Raw genomic sequence first — 19,713 nt, 5'->3', positions numbered from 1 at the left:
TTTAATGAAAGGGTCCAGTCGAATAGCCATTTAAATCGGACGACGATCGCCTCGCAGTGCTCGGACTGGCCGGCGGCTCTCCTGGCCCGAGCACGACAGTTGCATAGAAACACATGCTGTCAAGCTCGGGTCAGGAGAGCCGCCGGCCAGTCCGAGCATTACGAAGCAATCCTTGTCCGTGTTATATGGCCGTCTGACTGCTATGTGGAAGTGAGGAGGAATGACTGTTGGTCATCAGCTATCTAGTGTGTATGGCCACATGTACTCTCCAGAAAAAGAAGGCTACTTGACCTAGCAGTGTCGCCTGCCTCCGCCATGTTGTAGGGCTCCCTATGAATTCAATAAACAGCCCCATTAGAAGATGAGGACAGTCCCATGGTAATGTTCTCATTACAGCTCGTTTATTACTAAGGTTCTAGCGTTACATTTGCATAAGGTTACTGCCGTCCTCTCCGATATTAAACAGCAGCAAAAGTTAATTACTGACTGATTAATGTGGTTCAGTAGCTTATGGGCAAAGTGCAATGTTAGTAAATGATGCCGTATAGGAAATTGTGTGCCGCTGCTATCTAACATCAAGGAAGTCCAGCTGCACAATCACGGAGGAGGCACATGCTTGGTTATCTGGACACTGCAGGACCATCGTGTCCCCATCTTATTTTTACTTATCTCCAAAATCAGCTTTTTGCACGCAATACTATATTTTATCTTTAAAGGGGGTAGAAAAAAAAAAAGATCTGCTTTTTCTCCACAAGGGGAGCCACTCTTGATGTTGGGCTGCATTTCATATTGTAGATCTGCAACATTCAAGGTAATAATGCTAAGCTGCAATGCCGGACACAGCCATTGGATAAGGGTGGCACTGTGGGTTGTCTGGTGAAAATAAGTTAAAGGTGAGTGTTCTGCCGGTCGGTGCGGGTCCCAGCGGTCGGACACCCATCAATCACCAGGTTATCACCTATCCTGGATAAGTGATAGCTTGTTTTCACTGTACAACCCTTTAAGTCTGAGACAAGTAATCTAATAAATAAGATGCATGCAATCTGCTGTACTGCCTTCTTAGTCACGGTGAATTACCCCATACTATTGTCTGTATTGATTCTTCTACATTATAAATGATTAGGACCCTCATCAGTCTGTCCTCCTCCTATAGGTGCTCGCTCAGCTGACAGCTATACTTCCCAACTCCCTGTACACATGAACATGTTCTCTGCATGGGACGACCAGAGTAAGTTTTTGCCATACACTTCTGGCGGCAGAACAGAATGACTGATCAAACCAAGCACCAATGACGTGGCAAAACATTTAAGTACACCTTCCCACCTGCTTTTTTCCTCTCCATCTCCTTCTTCCCCTTTTCTTTGATTGACAGCTCTGGCTTTAAAGATGCACTTAAATATTTGGGCATGCCAAGGGTACACCGAGTGCCTGTGCTTGGTTTGAACAGACATTCTGTGCTGACCAGCTCCCTTTAATAAAAGGATCAGGCATATGGATTCACACTGCCCTATTCTTATCTGCCCCAACATCATTCGAGTCTGGAGACCCCAATACAAATTATATGTTTTGCCAGTCCTGTTGAAATTGGATTCAGCCAACTTTAATCTAATGTGTGCAGGGAGCCTCTACTAAACTGAAATATTCTGCGTTCCAGAACTTGTTTGTTTCTAGAAAGACTTTAGGTTCAGTTCACAAGATTGCGGTTGTGCACTCTGTGTGTACAGCAAGAAAATCTTATGACATACTCTATGTACCTTTTAGAAAAAAGTGCTCTTTGACATTTTTTCCCCTTAATAAATTTGGCTCCTGCTGCCCTAAATGTATTCAAAAGTGCAGTTGACAGCACAATGTACAATTTTTTTTCACTTGCGTACTATGGCAGACACACACAGTTGTATAGTCTCACATTTGCATAGTTCTGGCCATACGTGTTTGCATGGGTTTCCTCCTTGTTCTCCGGTTTCCTCCCACACTCCAAAGACGTACTGATAGTGAATCTAGATTGTGAGTCCCAATGGGGACAGTAATGATAATGTCTGTGAAGCGCTGTGGAATTAATGACGCTATATAAGCAACATTTGTTTGCAAATTCATGGCGATTTACTTCTACTTTAATATAGTATGCTTTATATAATAAGTCGTTTTGTTTTTTTTCCTTGATTATAGTATTTATATTAATGTTTAACTCATTTATATAGCGCCATTAATTCCACAGCACTTAACAGATATTATCATCACTGTCCCCATTGGGGCTCACAATCTACATTCCCTATCAGTATGTCTTTGGAGTGTGGGAGGAAACCGGAGAACCCGGAGGAAACCCACGCAAACACGGGGAGACCATACAAACTCCTTGCAGATGTTGTCCTTGATGGGATTTGAACCCAGGACCCCAGCGCTGCAAAGCAACAATGCTAACCACTGAGCCACCAATATTGAGTCAGTTCCCACGATGTAAAGTCTGTGAATGAGTTACACACATAGACTGGCATAATGACTCTACACACGGGCGAGAGTCTTGTAAACCAACTAATTGCATGTGATACGTCTATATAAAGTCCATGTTAACAAGCAGATTATTGGCCAACGTCACACCTAAGGTTAAGTCTTTTAACAGTAGTAGTTCTTTTGGATTTTGTCTATATACATTATTGGAGACTCAATTGGCCCGGAAGGGTTTAGTTAAATAGACAACCAAAAGCGCAATGCCCGACTGAATAATCCTCTCTCTTACTGGTCAATAAAATATAACTTTTATTTATTTAATTAAAAATTGATATTAATTCATATTCACCCTTATACGCTATTGTCTCATCCCCTGATGATGCCGAATTATTGGTGAAACATGTTGGAGGATATGTGCTGCATAACTGAATCTTATACACTGCTCAAAAAAATAAAGGGAACACTCAAATAACATATCCTAGATCTGAATGAATGAAATATTCTCATTGAATACTTTGTTCTGTACAAAGTTGAATGTGCTGACAGCAAAATCACACAAAAATCATCAATGGAAATCAAATTTATTAACCAATGGAGACATGATGTCCCAGATGTGCTCAATCGGATTCAGGTCTGGGGAACGGGCGGGCCAGTCCATAGCTTCAATGCCTTCATCTTGCAGGAACTGCTGACACACTCCAGCCACATGAGGTCTGGCATTGTCCTGCATTAGGAGGAACCCAGGGCCAACCGTACCGGCATATGGTCTCACAAGGGGTCTGAGGATCTCATCTCGGTACCTAATGGCAGTCAGGCTACCTCTGGCGAGCACATGGAGGGCTGTGCGGCCCTCCAAAGAAATGCCACCCAACACCATTACTGACCCACTGCCAAACCGATCATGCTGAAGGATGTTGCAGGCAGCAGATTGCTCTCCACAGCGTCTCCAGACTCTGTCACGTCTGTCACATGTGCTCAGTGTGACCCTGCTTTCATCTGTGAAGAGCACAGGGCGCCAGTGGCGACTTTGCCAATCCTGGTGTTCTGTGGCAAATGCCAAGTGTCCTGTACGGTGTTGGGCTGTGAGCACAACCCCCATCTGTGGACGTCGAGCCCTCATACCACCCTCATGGAGTCGGTTTTTAATCGTTTGTGCAGACACATGCACATTTGTGGCCTGCTGGAGGTCATTTTGCTGGGCTCTGGCAGTGCTCCTTGTAGCATCGGCGTCTCTGCCTCCTGCCGGGCAGAGACGCCATTCCCCTCACCGCCGCGGTCCAGGTCCGGTGTCCTTCCGCTCCCCTGCTGCTGTGGCACGCACCGCACGCAGCTTCCCGGGCTCTGTGCTTAGGGCACGCGCTCCCTCTTAAAGGGGCCGCGTGCGCCGTCCTATAGAGTACCCGGCCAATGGCCGGAGGACTGCACCTATATGAGGCACCTCCTCCAAAATGGAGGTGCCTGTGCAAGGTTGTTGTTCCATGTGCTAACACTTGCTTCAGCCCTCAGGTCCCGCTGTCTACAGTCCTGCCCGCGATCCTGCTTACCTGGAAGCACCTGCCAGTTACCTGCTGTGCCCATCCGCCTGCTTACCTGGAAGCACCAGTCTGTTACCTGTTGTGCCCGCCAGCCTGCTTACCCGGAGCACCCATCTGGCTATCTGCCGAACCAGCCTGCTTAACTACCCAGACCACCCGTCAGCCTTCCTGCCGTGCTCATCCGCTGTACCGGTCAGTTCCTGCCATCTGACCCGTGGGAGTCACCTGCTCTCACACAAGGTCGGTCCCAGAGTGGCACCTGGTCCACTTGCCCGGTCCCTCCCTGGTTCACGGAGTCGATTGAGCCGCCGTGCGAGCTTGGTCAAGCCGAGTAGGCACTTAGTCACGCCCCTCTGGTCCCTCCTTGCACCGACGGACAGAGGTTCCACCACCTGGACTGTAACATTGCTCCTGTTCCTCCTTGCACAAAGGCGGAGGTAGCGGTCCTGCTGCTTGGTTGTTGCCCTCCTACGGCCCCCTCCACGTCTCCTGGTGTACTGGCCTGTCTCCTGGTAGCGCCTCCAGCCTCTGGACACTACGCTGACAGACACAGCAAACCTTCTTACCACAGCTCGCATTGATGTGCCATCCTGGATGAGCTGCACTACCTGAGCAACTTCTGTGGGTTGTAGAGTCCGTCTCATGCTACCACGAGTGTGAAAGCACAACCAACATTCAAAAGTGACCAAAACATCAGCCAGAAAGTATTGGTACTGAGATGTGGTCTGTGGTCCCCACCTGCAGAACCACTCCTTTATTGAGGGGGTCTTGATAATTGCTAATAATTTCCATCTATTGTCTATTCCATTTGCACAACTGCATGTGAAATTGATTGTCAATCAGTGTCGCTTCCTAAGTGGACAGTTTGATTTCACAGAAGTTTGATTTACTTGGAGTTATATTCTGCTGTTTAAGTGTTCCCTTTATTTTTTTGAGCAGTGCATATTCATTAGTTGCCATACTATCTTTCGATGGCACCCCATGGTGCTGTATTAACAATTAAGAGATTAGCTATTGCTACTCAATAGACTAATAATAATGGAATAAAGGGGAATATAAATTAATTGTTTTATTTGACACCTCATAATATCAATTTGAAATTAATTAAATAAAAGTTATATTTTATTGACCTGTTTAGGTTGATCTTTTGATTTCATTAACAGGTCAATAAAATATAACTTTTATTTAATTAATTTAGAAATTGATTTTATGAGGTTTGAAATAAAACAATTACTTCATATTCGCCCTTATTCCATTATTATTAGTCTATTGAGTAGCAATAGCTTGTCTCTTTATTGTAAAGACAGCACCCCGGGGTGCCATCAATAGATGGTATGGCAAATAATGAATATATGAAATTCAGTCATGCAGCACCCCCCCCCCCCCCCAACATGTTTCGCTGATAAATCTGCTTCATCTGGGGATGGGACAATAGCGTACAAGGGTGAATATGAATTGTTTTATTTCAAACCTCACAATATCAATTTTTAATTAATTAAATGAAATGAAAGTTATATTTTATTGACCTGTTAGTGAAATCCAAAAGGTCAAAGTCCCACTGAATAATCCCCTTTCTAAGGATCCCAAACACATTAAAGAGGTTGTCCACTATTTTTACATTGATGGTCATTGGAGAGTCGGGAGGTGGGGGCCTTTACCTGAACCTGAATGAATTTGGGTTCAGGTAATAAATCTAAGCAGCCACAGTTTTCTTAATGAATCCATGGGCATTATTATTTATAAGATACAACCATTTTTTTATTGTACCAACTTAAAATACAAAAATGAAGAAACTTGATAAAAAATGATCCTGTAGTTTTAGGCTTACAGCTCCAGTGCAGACCTAAGCAAATACAGTGCCGTCATAATCCTCTCCAGTCTTCTTACTCATACTACAGTAGACGCAGAACTAACACCTAGAGCGATAGGAATATTACTAGTAAGTTTGTATTAATAGTAATTTTCTTAGTAATTAATGTTTAAGGAAAATCTGGGTGACAACCAAGGGGTTTTGCAGTTTTCATGGGGATCGACACTTTGCTTTCCTAATATTTTCTGGTTATCTAATTAAAAAGGAAAGCAGTCGCTGATATCTATGTAAATATCTCGTCAATAAGGGCCATCAGGCTTCCATTGTGATTTTCAGTAGGCTGCTATCAGGGACCAAAAGAATAAAAAAAAGTCATTTTACTGAGCCCCTCCATGGTTCCTATTCTTGGGGTGCAAACATGTAATCGCTGCTACCGATCACCGACAACAATGGGCACATGTCATCTAGTGCAAATATACAACAGAAAATAATGGATTTTAATATTTAGAATATCTTTAGCATTTTCTTAGACCGAGACCCAATTTACACAGCTATAATTTCTTATTAATTCTACATTGTTTTAGAATTTGTTATAGTCACAAGACATTGCCACTCCATTAATGTGCTGAACATATCTTATAGAAGTGAAGTATGCCGGCACCAGTTCCCAAATCTTGCTTGTTTAGTCAAAAAAACGTATATGACGGTTTTTCTAGCCCTCGGCTTTCCACATCAGGAGGTGCAATGTCTAAATAAGCAGTGCTAATCAAATGTCCTAGGAAGTATGAAAAAGACAGCACTCACCAATGGATGCCAATAAAAGATCCTTTTATTTCAGATCCAGCGTACAGACGTTGCGGCTGGTTCAGGTGTGCGGGGGTGAAAGAAGGACGATGGCCGTTTCGCGCACGACCAGCGCGTCCACGGGTCCAGTATTCAGTAGCCAGTCATACTGGACCTGTGGAAGTACTGGTCGTGCATATCTTAGCTTAGTCTTCTTTTAAACAACAGAGCTTTATGTCTTGAAGCCTTAAAGAGATATTCTGGTTTTGGAAAACCCTTGTGCTCCAGCTGCAATTTGTTTTAGAAGAAAAAAACTGTGCCTTACTCACCTTCCCTGGGTCCAGTGCTGAGTCTCCACCGCTCTAGTGCTGATGTCATGTTGCCAGCGCTGTGGCCCGTTGGTGAGCTCAGGGGCTCATGCCATCAAAGTGGACACAGACGCTGCGCTTAGTTATTGGCTACATCATACAGACGATAACAGAAACGGAAGCAGCGGCAGAGACTCAGCACTGGACCCGGAGAGGATGAGTAAAGCACAGTTTGTTTGGTTTCTTAAACAAACTGCAGCAAGGGCGCAGGGGTTTTTCCAAATCGGAAAACCATTTTTAAAATGCGTTAGCCTTATGTACACTTAACTGAAACCCTAGGAAATCAATCAAGTGAAGAATATTTTTGTATACCTTCTGTGGTTTCCTAGATGGCTTCTCAGCCATGTGCGTATTCATGTAACCCTTACTGCTGAAACTTACGACAGCTGAGGGACATCTGTGGCTCATATTTAGAGAGTAAAATCTGGTTCTCCTGGGGTAGGGCTAAATTTAACGAAAAAAAATGTTAGAAATGTCAGAGGACCGCAGGCGCTCCCAAATTCTGACCCTTCTCTAAGCTTTTTCATTGGTTGAATCGGAGTTGTGCAACCTGTAGGTCAGGTCGGGCCCCATTAAAGGGTTTTTTTTTGTTTAGATATTCAGAGATGTAACAGATTCCAGTGGGAAATTTTCTGAGGCTTTGGTACATTCTCACAGGGCTCAAAAATTGCCAAAACATCACTGGGTTAAATAGTTTAGAATAGCTAATGAGCTGCTTTACTGATAGAGCTGGTTCTTCTACTAGATTTGCTTTTCATTGCTGTTAGGATACAGATTACTACCTGTTTCTCTAATAAAACCTCTTGGAGAGAGTCGAGATGACTGACTTCTGAGGGTCAGAAATGAGTAAGTGATAAATGAATAGAAGCTGAGCTGCAGTACCCAGGAGGTGCCACTAGACAGTGTAGCGGCGCTGTGGTGTCCTGCGCGGTACATGGCTTACATCCTGCTGCTGCCAGAGCTGATAACAACTGATCGGACCCAGTGACAAGTGTCAGACCCCACTGATCTGATATTATGCTGAATATCATTGTAGTGCAAACCCCTTCAAGGGGGTTTCCTCACCTTATGTAATTTGGGCAAAATGTGGGGTCATTGGGGTCCGATTTCTGAAAATGAATGGAAAAAATACTGATATATCGTTGTGTCCCTTTAAATATTTTTCCCCTGTACAGCGGCCCCCTGACACAGAGGGATCTGCAGGACGTCATTATTTAAGTGAATGGGGCTAGCTGCAGTTCGCTGCCCAGCTGGGTAAATAGGAGATCTGCTGGACAGCAAAGTAGTTATTATGGTTAGTTGGTTGATTTCCTGGTAGTTATTATGGTTAGTTGGTTGATTTCCTGGTAGTTCCATAAGAGCAGAGCTGTTATTTATGACTACAGCATACCTAGAGTTCCCATAGGAAGACTAAGGTAGTCTAAGACACACCTCCTGACTCATCTTTGGTTCACATAGCTGCTGCCACTTCCTACTGCAGCTGTGTCTATTCAGCTTGGCTGCTGAGTATAAGCACAAGCTCACCATGAAGTCAGTGTGAGCACAAAAAAGCAATAAAAGAGAAAAAAAACTGTTTCCGTCTGTAGGATTGCAGCTGGAAAGGTCCTAGAAGGGAGGTATGAGTCACCGAGGTGGCAAGCCTCCATGATGTAGGACCCAGAGAAGCAGGCTCCAGCATGTACAGTGCTGAGAGGTGTTTTTTAATGGGCCTGGATTTTTGGGTCCGGCTTTTAGGAACACCCAAAGAGCTGGGTGGGACTGGCCGTTCCCTTACCTCCAGTTCCAGGACTTGGAACTGGCTATAAAAGGCAGGTCAGCTGTCTCATTTAGTGCTGGGAGTTGAGGTGGAAACATGTTTTGTGTACGGATCAGCTGTGCAAGAGGCTGACAAGGCCTGCGAAGCCTGTTTCTGGATATATGGATTGTTTTTTTTTGTTCCTTTGTGACAATACAAGGCTATTTTCCATTATGTCTGAGAGGTTTATGGACTAAAATAAATCTATCTCGTTAATGACCAAGAGACTTTGTGGCTACCTGAAACTGCTGCCAAAGAGTGGAACATTTCATATATTAAATGCACTTGCAAAAACTTTTATCCACTACAAGTTTTGGACACTTTCCTGGATTTAGGCAAACATCACTCAAACTGCAAAAGCGAGACTGTAAAAGCAGCATAGGGGGCTTTAATTCATTAAAAAGTAAGGAAACCAATGTTAGTACCAGATATGAACAATTGTGTCTAGAAATGAAAAATCTGTGCAGCTTTAAATGGCAGCCTGCCAAAACATGGAAAGAAAGATTCACTGTAGACCAAGAACTGACCTAACCCATAATTGTACTGGTGGAAAGCTCTTAGAAACCATAGACAAAGGGTTTACACTGTGGTGGGGAAAGGGGTGAAGTGGTGAGAACACAGGAGAGAGGGAAGAGGAGATGCAGCACAAAAGGTGGACAATCTACTTAATTTTACTGAAAAATCTGCGATCTCTGCAATTTAGATGATTCTTTCAAGTCTATACTGTTTACTGTAATGTGCAAAGTAAAATTAAACCTGATGAAAGTACACAGGGAAGAAGGGGGACTTCTCAAGTAAAAGGCCGGTTTAGTCACCCCATCAGGTTTCTAAAGCACAGGTGTATTGAAAATTTGCAAGGACAGCACTTTTAAAACAGGTTTGAAAGCTCTCAATGCACTCCACCCCAGCTGGATTCAAGCATCATATTGACTAAAAGGCTATGGACAACTTTGTATCCATATTTATTACATTGCACATATTTTTGGAAATAATACATTTGTGTATGTGCAATTTATCTGTTTGGCTTTTACAGCTTGCATGTAATACAATGCATTGAAAGCTGCTCAATGCCAGTTCAAGCCTTGCAACATAATTCAGGATATTAGCGAACCTGGCATGCTGTATGAAGGCAGCATGAGCTGAGCAGACTAATTGTTTAGTTTAGTGGAAAAAGATTCAGTATAGCTTGTATTTTATTCATTTTCAATTTTTCTATGCTTCAATCACTAAATAGGACCGCCCAATGAACTATTGAATATAGAAACAAAAGGATTTAAATAAATAAAATATAAGTTATACTGAATCTTTTGCCATCCAACTATGGATGAATCAGTGTAATTGGCAATGTCCCATGGAAAAACATGCAAATTAGCGATTTCTTGTAGGCCACGTTCACACGTTCAGTATTTGGTCAATATTTTACATCAGTATTTGAAAGCCAAAACCAGGAGTGGGTGAAAAATACAGAAGTGGTGACGTGTTTCTATCATACTTTTCCTCTGCTTGTTCCTCTCCTGATTTTGGCTTACACATACTGATGTAAAATGCTGACCAAATACTGAAGGTGTGAATGTGACCGTACAGAAAGAACATGAAAGGCAGCATAAATAACAGTCTAGCTCCATCATTTTCAGCCAGGTCAGCAGCAGCGTTAAAAGCCGGGTGAGTACTATGCAGTTCAAGTGACTGATCACCAGCGGCTTCTCCACATCTGCATATAGGGAGAGACCTGTCACTCAACAGGTGCAGCGTGGGAAGAAGCTGCTGGAGACTGGCCTTTTGGACTAGTCGCACGAGCCACATGTTCTTTGTCTGATTTTTAAATGTATGTTTTCTCTTAAAAGTCTCAGAGTTAAGCATACTTGGCGGAAATGACCTAGCCAGTGTCTGATACATGCTGCCTGTGGTTCGGGCAGCATGAATCAGCTGTCAGGTTCCCTTTGAGGAGCCTTTCAGCATGACCAAGGATCTTTGCAAAGCAAGACACCCATCTACAAACAGCTGTTTCAGGACAGTTGCACCTCATCAGTGCATAGCACGCTTAGGCAGGCTAAATGAGATGTCCTTGATGCAGCTTTTGAATTGCAGTAAAAATGCACCAGAGTCATTCCGAAAAACTCAGGCAGAACATCACCCATGTAAATCCCCAAAAATATCCATTCATTATATTTTCACCATGAAAAGGGATTAAAGGGTCATCCTGATGATTCTGCTTATTTCACAGACCTTTTATTTTATGCTACAGGGAACAACCTAATTTGTATACAGTACATGTCTGGGTAAGTATTTTAGAAACTTTCTCAAGAAAAGCAGCGGGAAATAAGACAGGAGTGCGGTAACCTCCAGCCTAATCAATAGCCCTTTTTAGTATTTTCTACGTGTTCGAGCAACGTAACAGGAGAGGAGACGCCGGCAGGGAAAGGGTAAAGGCGCAGGAATGTCTGAAGAGACAGCAGGATAGAATTCCACCAGTCCAGGTCTCATTGTATTGCAGGTTTGTGATCAGTTTGGTCTTGTCCATAAACTATGCATGAAAACCTAATCCTACCTGGATTACACATGAAGCTGAGGACTAAGCATGACGAAGCTTGCAAATAACCACTTCAACACAGGAGAGTCATCCGCACCCGAGGAACCGCTGCTAAATCCAACACTAATAGACCAAAATCTAATTTCATTTATAACAGTGTCACAATATTCTAAAGAAAAAAAGCAGCTGATACAAATGTAACATTAAAAAAGAGATTTTTTTTTGTTCATGTTGTGGGATGAGATGACAGTAAAATCTCCACCGCTGTTACAGATCTGCATTTTTGTAACATGCTCTCAGTGCAATGGTCCATTTTAGGTCACAGCAGTAGAGCATGTTCACACATGATATTTTTCAGGCGGACAATTCCGACGTGGTTTCGTAGAGAATCCAGGTGGTCAGGATGAGATTTTCGGATATGATGCAGTTTTTGAGTTTTTTGACTTGACAGTATAAACTGAGTCACTTCTTTTTCTTACACGGCCAGGTTTTCAAGACCTCATCGGAAAAAAAAATTGCCAAAAAATAGCTCACTGTATGAACAGCAATGTGGATTTCCCATTGAAATCAATAGGAAGAGTATATGAAGAACATAAATTATCACCTAATCACAGATGTATAATGGTGGGGGTCCATCTGCTGAGACCTCCAAAGACGGTGTGAGTGAAGCATTACAGAGGAGATGTGATCACCATGGCTAACGAAAGGCAATGGATAAGTGGTAGCACATGTTACACACTTCGGGAATTTTCTGCTCCCTTGGGGTCTCAGCAGCCAGACCCCCCTGTTCATATATTCTTAATTTTCCTTGTGCACAGGTGATATATTTTCATTGTTTGCTACAATCATGTCTGATTAGAATAGTGCTATGGACGTATTTGATTTAGCACCAGGACTGGATTTAGGGGGGGTTGCAAACTGGACAATTGTTTTCAACGTCCCCAGAAACTGGACCCCCAGCAGCCACCTGAGAATAAAAACATATTCAATAGAATTGTAAATGCCTAGCTCAGCAGAGAAGAAGCTATTAAGATGGCTTCACACATCCATGAAATGCAGTCCATGCTCGGATTGTAATACCTGGTCAGACCGCATGGTCTCCTGACCTGAGTTTGTTGCCTCCTAGGTGTATAAGAGGTAGTTGGCTCAGGTGAGGACATCCGGCGGTCGGTCGGGTAGTGCGATGCGAGCACAGTTCATGTTTCATGGATGTGTGAATCTGGCCTCATCCTGTACCAGTGGAATCAGCACCATTTTAAACTACTATCAGTATCCCACACAGGACTGCTATCCCACACAGGACTGCTATCCCACACAGGACTGCTATCCCACACAGGACTGCTATCCCACACAGGGCTGCTATCCCACACAGGGCTGCTATCCCACACAGGACTAGAATCCCACACAGGACTAGAATCCCACACAGGACTAGAATCCCACACAGGGCTGCTATCCCACACAGGGCTGCTATCCCACACAGGGCTGCTATCCCACACAGGACTGCTATCCCACACAGGACTGCTATCCCACACAGGACTGCTATCCCACACAGGACTGCTATCCCACACAGGGCTGCTATCCCACACAGGGCTGCTATCCCACACAGGACTGGTATCCCACACAGGACTGGTATCCCACACAGGACTGGTATCCCACACAGGACTAGAATCCCACACAGGACTAGAATCCCACACAGGACTAGAATCCCACACAGGGCTGCTATCTCACACAGGGCTGGTATCCCACACAGGACTGCTATCCCACACAGGACTGCTATCCCACACAGGGCTGCTATCCCACACAGGGCTGCTAACCCACACAGGGCTGCTATCTCACACAGGGCTGGTATCCCACACAGGGCTGGTATCCCACACAGGGCTGGTAACCCACACAGGGCTGGTAACCCACACACGACTAGAATCCCACACAGGGCTGGTATCCCACACAGGGCTGGTATCCCACACAGGGCTGGTATCCCACACAGGGCTGGTATCCCACATAGGACTCGTATCCCACACAGGACTGGTATCCCACACAGGACTGGTATCCCACACAGGACTGGTAACCCACACAGGACTGGTAACCCACACAGGGCTAGAATCCCACACAGGGCTAGAATCCCACACAGGGCTAGAATCCCACACAGGGCTGCTATACTACACAGGGCTGCTATCCCACACAGAACATAATGTGATCCGATTCTCTCGGATGAGGAGAAGATGGAGAATAAAATTTCTCCATATTCTCCATTCTGTCAGTCTGTGGAAATTGGACTGCACTCACATGTCATCTGAGTGCAGTTCGATGTTTTCTGAGGGCTCATTGACTTACATGGCCGAGTGAGATCCAAATATCTGATCAAACTCGGGTGCGCTGCAATTTTTTTCCTCTGACAGACTCTGTCCAAGGAAAAAATCAGACATGTAATCTCCAGTTATGGAAACCAGAGGAATCAGTGCATACTGGGAGTTGTAGTTCTGGAGAAGCTCGAGAGTACAGGATGACTTCTACTCCAGACCAATTACCTGCCTCAAATGCTAAACTGCATACATATCGGCCTGCACTTCTGTCCCAACTACAAATGGGTGAGTGCTATTGGACCCTCCAGCTTAGTGTTATTACTGTGGTTAATAGATGCATTAATAGAAAGAGACCAGAGATCTACCTGAACCTGAATTCCCACGAATCCTGAGCACAGGAGAATATGAATAAGTCATTGTAAGCAGACGGGATCTTCAGAGTATACAGAGGAGCTCATGTTACCTTCATTTACTACCCACTCAGTGACAGTCGCCTAAGGTGTATGATTACTGTGCTATATATAGCTTTTATAGATGTAATTGATCAATTACCATTACAGCTTATACACAGCAATCAGGTTGATTATGTACTATCTTTTTTATTTGGAAATAGTGAATTTACTGCTAATGCATCCTCATAGGAATTCATTCTCTCCAACTGGGTCACCAAAAAAAAGTAGAGAACTCTTAGATAAAGGGATTGTATAATTAAAAGCTTAAAGAGGACCTTTCACTGTATTTTTTTTTATATTTAGGGCACAGTCAGATGACCTTATAACACGGGCAACGATCGCAACACAATTCTTGGACTGGCCGGCGGCTCTCCTGACCTGAGCGTGACGGAATGTATTTCTATGTAACTGTCACGCTCGGGTCAGGAGAGCATCCGGCCAGTCCGAGCATTGTGCTGCGATCATCTGTCTTATACGGCCGTCTGACTGCCCCCTTAAGCTGAGTACCTCCTGCAGTTGGCACTGGTCTTCTGATTCTAGGACAGTTTTTCTTTTTATTCTGTGCCCCACCATTCCAAAGTTATGCCCCCTGGTAATTAGCTGCACATTTTACCTCCAACCGACTAGGTGGATACCACAGAACTTCTCTGTGGTCATTTGATTTTTCTCCTCTGAGGCTGGCCAATCAAAACATGGCCATGCCCACAGATAAGTTCTGTGGTACACGCCCAGTTGGTTGAAGGAAAAAAATTGCATTTTTATTTCCAAGGGGGATAACTTTGGAATGGAGAGGCATAGAAAAAAATAAAAAAAAAACTGTCCCAGAATCAGTGGAGCAAAGCTAATTGTAGGAGATGTTCAGTTTAAATTAAAGTCCAGGAAAGGTCCTCTTTAAAGGGGTCATATCTTGGACATAGGAAGAGGATTTGTTCAAAATGTCTGATAGATGCAGATCCCATACTCAGAATTGGGCTTAGTCTTGTTCCTCCAGGAATGGAAAGGTGCTCGTACTTCAGAAATTAAATTGAGAGAGCCATACCTGCATGGTCACCTCTCCATTTTCAGTGGAGCAAGATGAGGCTATATTCTTGAGATAGATGGGCATCCCAAAAGTTGATATGCCATAAATGTTTGAGATGGGACTATCCCTCTAATCATCATTCAATGAAAAGTTACACAAGTTTCTAATAACCTTTATCTATTCCTATGTAATAAACTGATTCTGAGACATTTATCTAGGTATCTGACCTAACATTACATGGCCTACGTTTCCGATATTGTACCCAAACTTCATCAAACAAAAGGTACATACAGAACTCAATCCCATCACATATCAGACAGTCAATGAGGTTGATATCTGGGTACTGGTTCTTTTTTAAAGAAGTCTTTCTGTACCTTCCAGAACCTGAATCAGGGACTTTTCAGTCCCTTTAAAATATGAGTGAAACTTCATTTTTTGTGTTAAATTTTCAGACAATTTATTACCCTGCCCAACCGTCCCATGTCCTCATCCTTTAACAACATCCCCATCCAGTTTGGGCCAGTCTGCCTCTTTATTTCCATGTATAGTGTTTTTCGTGTCCACCAGTTCCTCTCGCTCTTCCTTTCCCATCCAGATATCATCCTTCCTCTCGCTGCCACACTCTGCCAGATATCCTGAGGGGTGTGCAATGCTTTCCAGTGACCTCTGACTCTTGGCGAGGTGCCCTGTGGCTCTGGCTGCTCCTTGCATTAATCTCACACTAAGCTGCTGTCACGTCAGAGACAGACGGTTATGTCTATAAGACAATCTACTCTGCCAGTGCAAATAATGTAGATGAGTCGGGGATGTGTGACTGACACATAGCTAATGATCGGATGGATGGCCGCCCAGGCTAATGACGCTGGAATACTGCAGAGTAAGGTTCGGATCATCCATGATATGGATGATTTTCCCCATCAAAAACTGGTAATGGTTCTACCGAATGGGACTGGACTTCCCACTTCTACTGCACTTTGCATGGCCAATTTTAAAGAACTTGGAACGCACAATCAATTAATACAAAAATGATCTGCTGGAACAGGACTCTCACTTCATTGCAACAACTGGTGGGGGTCCCAGCACCCGTGACATCCAGAGATCAAAAATTCTGACTCGTCCTAGGTTCACGGTGGGCAGTGTTGGGCTGGGATGCCAATGGCCCACCAGTAACACTGACTCAGGGATCCCACTGTTCAGCTACATAGAAATATAACATTATCCTCATTCACAAATTTACCTCTGCTTCTATATAATGATACACTGGGTAATTTATTAAATTAATGAATGAGATGGTGAATCAAGCGTATAATGCCAACTACTGCTCATGTAGAGGGGTGGGGGTCACACTCCTGCATCGGGGCCTACCAGAGAATTCACCTTTTCTCCAGTGGGCCAGTCCAAGCCTAACAGTGGATAGCCTTTAATGTGTCCCTCCCTACTTCATTTCTTCTTTTAAAATTTTTTATTTTTTAAACACTGTTGCATCACCCAGTTATATGAAAAATGAGCATGATATGTTTGTAAGAGGGTCGGATTATATAGGAGGCTCGATTTTATATGCGTGGCCTTGGAACCTGATCATCTGATATTGATAATAGATTATCAATATTATTAGCCTGGGCAACCCTTTAATGGTTACAGTCAGAGACAGTTTGGCAATTATGGCAAAGGGTGCGGAAAATTGGTGGATACAGTTTATCAGCACAGATGCTGTCGGACTGGGGTGCCAAGGGCCCACCAGTAACCAACTCCAAAGCCCCACTTTTCAGCTCAATCACAAATTTATAAAACAATGAACTAGGTAGATTGTTAGATGAATAAGATGCTGCCTTTGTCTGTATATGGTGATTCAGGTATATTGTGCCAAGTACTGCTCGTATAAGAAGGTGGTGGCCAACTCTTGCACAGGGGACCACCAGAGGATTCTCCTGTTCTCCTGTGGGCCAGTCCAAGCATTTACACACCAACTCACAGGAACACAATTGGCAATCAGTGGGTGCAAGGTTGGTCAGTTTCATCGGGTCATACTTGCTGTTCGGGGTCATGAGGCTTCTGACCATCATTGGTAGAACTGCAGTCAGTCACAGGCTGCATTCACAATGATCTCAGACCACCCAAACCAGATACACAGAAGAACACTGGAGGTGGTCCAGGACAACTCAGACAGAAATGCCACACTTTTTAGCAATCGGAAGCTGGAAAATGCAAAGTTTCCAGTTACTCTGACATTGCAACAATGAAAGCTGGTTGGCCACAAAAATTTTCCACGGGACACAGATGCCACAGACAGGGTTGCACATTGTGTCTCAAATCCCTGCAATTTGAATCCTAGCTCCACCCTACAATAGAGCCTGTGCTGTGCCCCACTACCGCGTCTGAACACTTTACCAGGGCCGTAACATTGCTTACAATGGCTGCTAGTGCATGATGATCATTAACGGCAGATTACCCTGAAATCATGCATGTTAGTAACATATAGAAAAATAATGTACTGGCTCAAATAAGTAGACATCAACATAACACTCTACATGATCCCAATGTGCAAATTACCAGTAAGGTTCAGTTCACATATCATTTTGTAAGGGTCACAGTTTCACACACATACAAAACTCGAGCACCCCCTTATATACATGTATTGTCCTTCAATATATCATAAATCAAACTGTCCTCAGTTGCCCCGTGAAAGTGCCAGCAGAATGGAGACTGCTATTGTCTGTATTCTGCCTCTAAGGAGTAATTCCTCGCCAACTGCTACACTGACGCATCTACCCTGTGCCAGTCGTTGCACTGGTTACACATTTGCTACAGATCAATATAAACTCATCATTCTCACCCACAAAGTGCTCCACGCTTCAGCACTACACTACATTTCCTCCCTCGTCTCAGTCTACCACCCTACCCGTGCCCTCCGTTCTGCTAATGACCTAAGATTAACATGCTCAATAATCTGAACCTCCCACTCCTGTCTCCAAAACTTCTCTCGAGCTGCGCCAATTCTCTGGAATGCACTAACCAGGACAATTTGATTAATTCCCAATACCCACAGTTTTAAGAGTGGTCTAAAAACGCATTTCTTTAGATTGGCCTATCGCCTCACTTATCTAAGTATCCCTGTTTTTCCCATACAAAATTTCCTTCCAAATCAGGACCCTTGTATCATCTGTTCGCACACCCTAATGCACTTAATAGCCCTCTGTGTCTGTACTTGTTCACATACTGGTTGGCGACCGGTTCATGCAGCGTTATGTGATTACTCTATTTATTACATTGATGGATAACCGTACAATACAAGCAATTGTTACCATCCACCTTTCGCGTCTCCCCTGTTTCCTCATAGATTGTAAGCTTGTGAGCAGGGTCCTCTCTCCTCCTGGTATCTGTTGATTTATGTAATTATTGTTATTTTGTCTTTTAATGTCTGTACAAGTCCCCTCTAAAATGTAAAACGCTGTGGAATATGTTGGTGCTATAGAAATAAAAATTATTATTATTATGATAGGATATGGTTTACATTTAGATTCGTAGAATACCTTTACCCTTTATGGCGAGACATTTCCTACATGTAAGGTATAACACGTGGAGCGCTACACTACATGAGTAGTAGTGGTTGTGATAAGTGATTTCTCTTTATAAACCATAGAAGAAACCTCCAGAGCCTCAATAGATCGCACAAAACTCCTCTGCTGGTCAATGGTATCAGAACCGAAAACGCGTCACCCACACATGTGTCTATGACATTTGTCTAAAATCAGCCCCCTCTTCCTGTTCTGTCTCAGATCTCGGAGATAAGGAGGAAACCACAGCTGCAAATCTAAAGGAAGAGGAGAGCCGCAGCTGAATACGGCAATCAGCACAGCACAAAGCGGCAGACCGCCTATTACTGATGAAGCCGAGCTGCGAACGGAATCATGGGGTCCAAATCATCGCTTTCTTCTAATACCACCTTACATTGTCCAGAGGACTCCACTATGGCACGGCTCAGTTTAGGTCATTGCTACGGTCTTTGGGGGATCTAAGGCATAGGTTTCCATCTAACAGTCTTTAAAGAGCGGGGGCACAAGCCCTAAGGCACAGGTTTCCATCTAAAATATAACATTTGTAACATATGACCAGCCTAGATAAACCACCTCAGCTGTGCCCCGGCCCTGAATATACATTTATAACCAATATCCGTACTGTGTGGCCTACAGACGATTTGCCTCATCATAGACACTAATATGTGTATGATACTAAAAGTCTAAATGATATTCATGCCAAATAATAATATACTACAAGCAAATATTAGCATCATTTATTACTAAAAAACATTATTGGTAATATTGGTTTTAAAAACGTCTAACACTATATAAGGGACAAATAATACCGCCACACCATGACCACATAACGACTGAACATAACTACCCTACAGCTACTGAAAAAAAAGCACTAAAAAAGGGCCATTATTACCCCCATACCGGGAACAAATAATATTACCCCCCATATAGGGAACATATAGTATTACCCCCCATACAGGGAACATATATTATTACCCCCTGTAGGGTTTTTTACTCACTTCAGCCATGTTAGAGGTAGGCACAGGACACTGTCTCTTTAAAATGTCCAAGGCAGGTTTATTATGCTGCATAAACCTCACTTTCAGGAGTAAACAAAAGAAAAGCATTGTCCTGCACAGTG

The 19,713-nt window shown here is 43.6% G+C and overlaps 1 long non-coding RNA gene across 1 annotated transcript; it reads left to right on the top strand.

Moving 5' to 3' along the window:
• Positions 1–560: 560 nt before the first annotated feature.
• LOC141156413 (uncharacterized) lies at positions 561–19,199 on the top strand. Its single transcript, XR_012247611.1, has 3 exons — positions 561–811; positions 1,154–1,228; positions 18,816–19,199. It is a non-coding gene; the product is annotated as an uncharacterized lncRNA (long non-coding RNA).
• Positions 19,200–19,713: the final 514 nt, after the last annotated feature.

The sequence above is a fragment of the Phyllobates terribilis genome, unplaced genomic scaffold, assembly GCF_046119375.1.
Source record: "Phyllobates terribilis strain yellow unplaced genomic scaffold, ASM4611937v1 Scaffold_8__6_contigs__length_399053987, whole genome shotgun sequence".
NCBI lineage: Eukaryota > Metazoa > Chordata > Amphibia > Anura > Dendrobatidae > Phyllobates > Phyllobates terribilis.
Note: the sequence above shows the minus strand (reverse complement) of the source record. Positions and strands in the feature narration are given on the sequence as shown.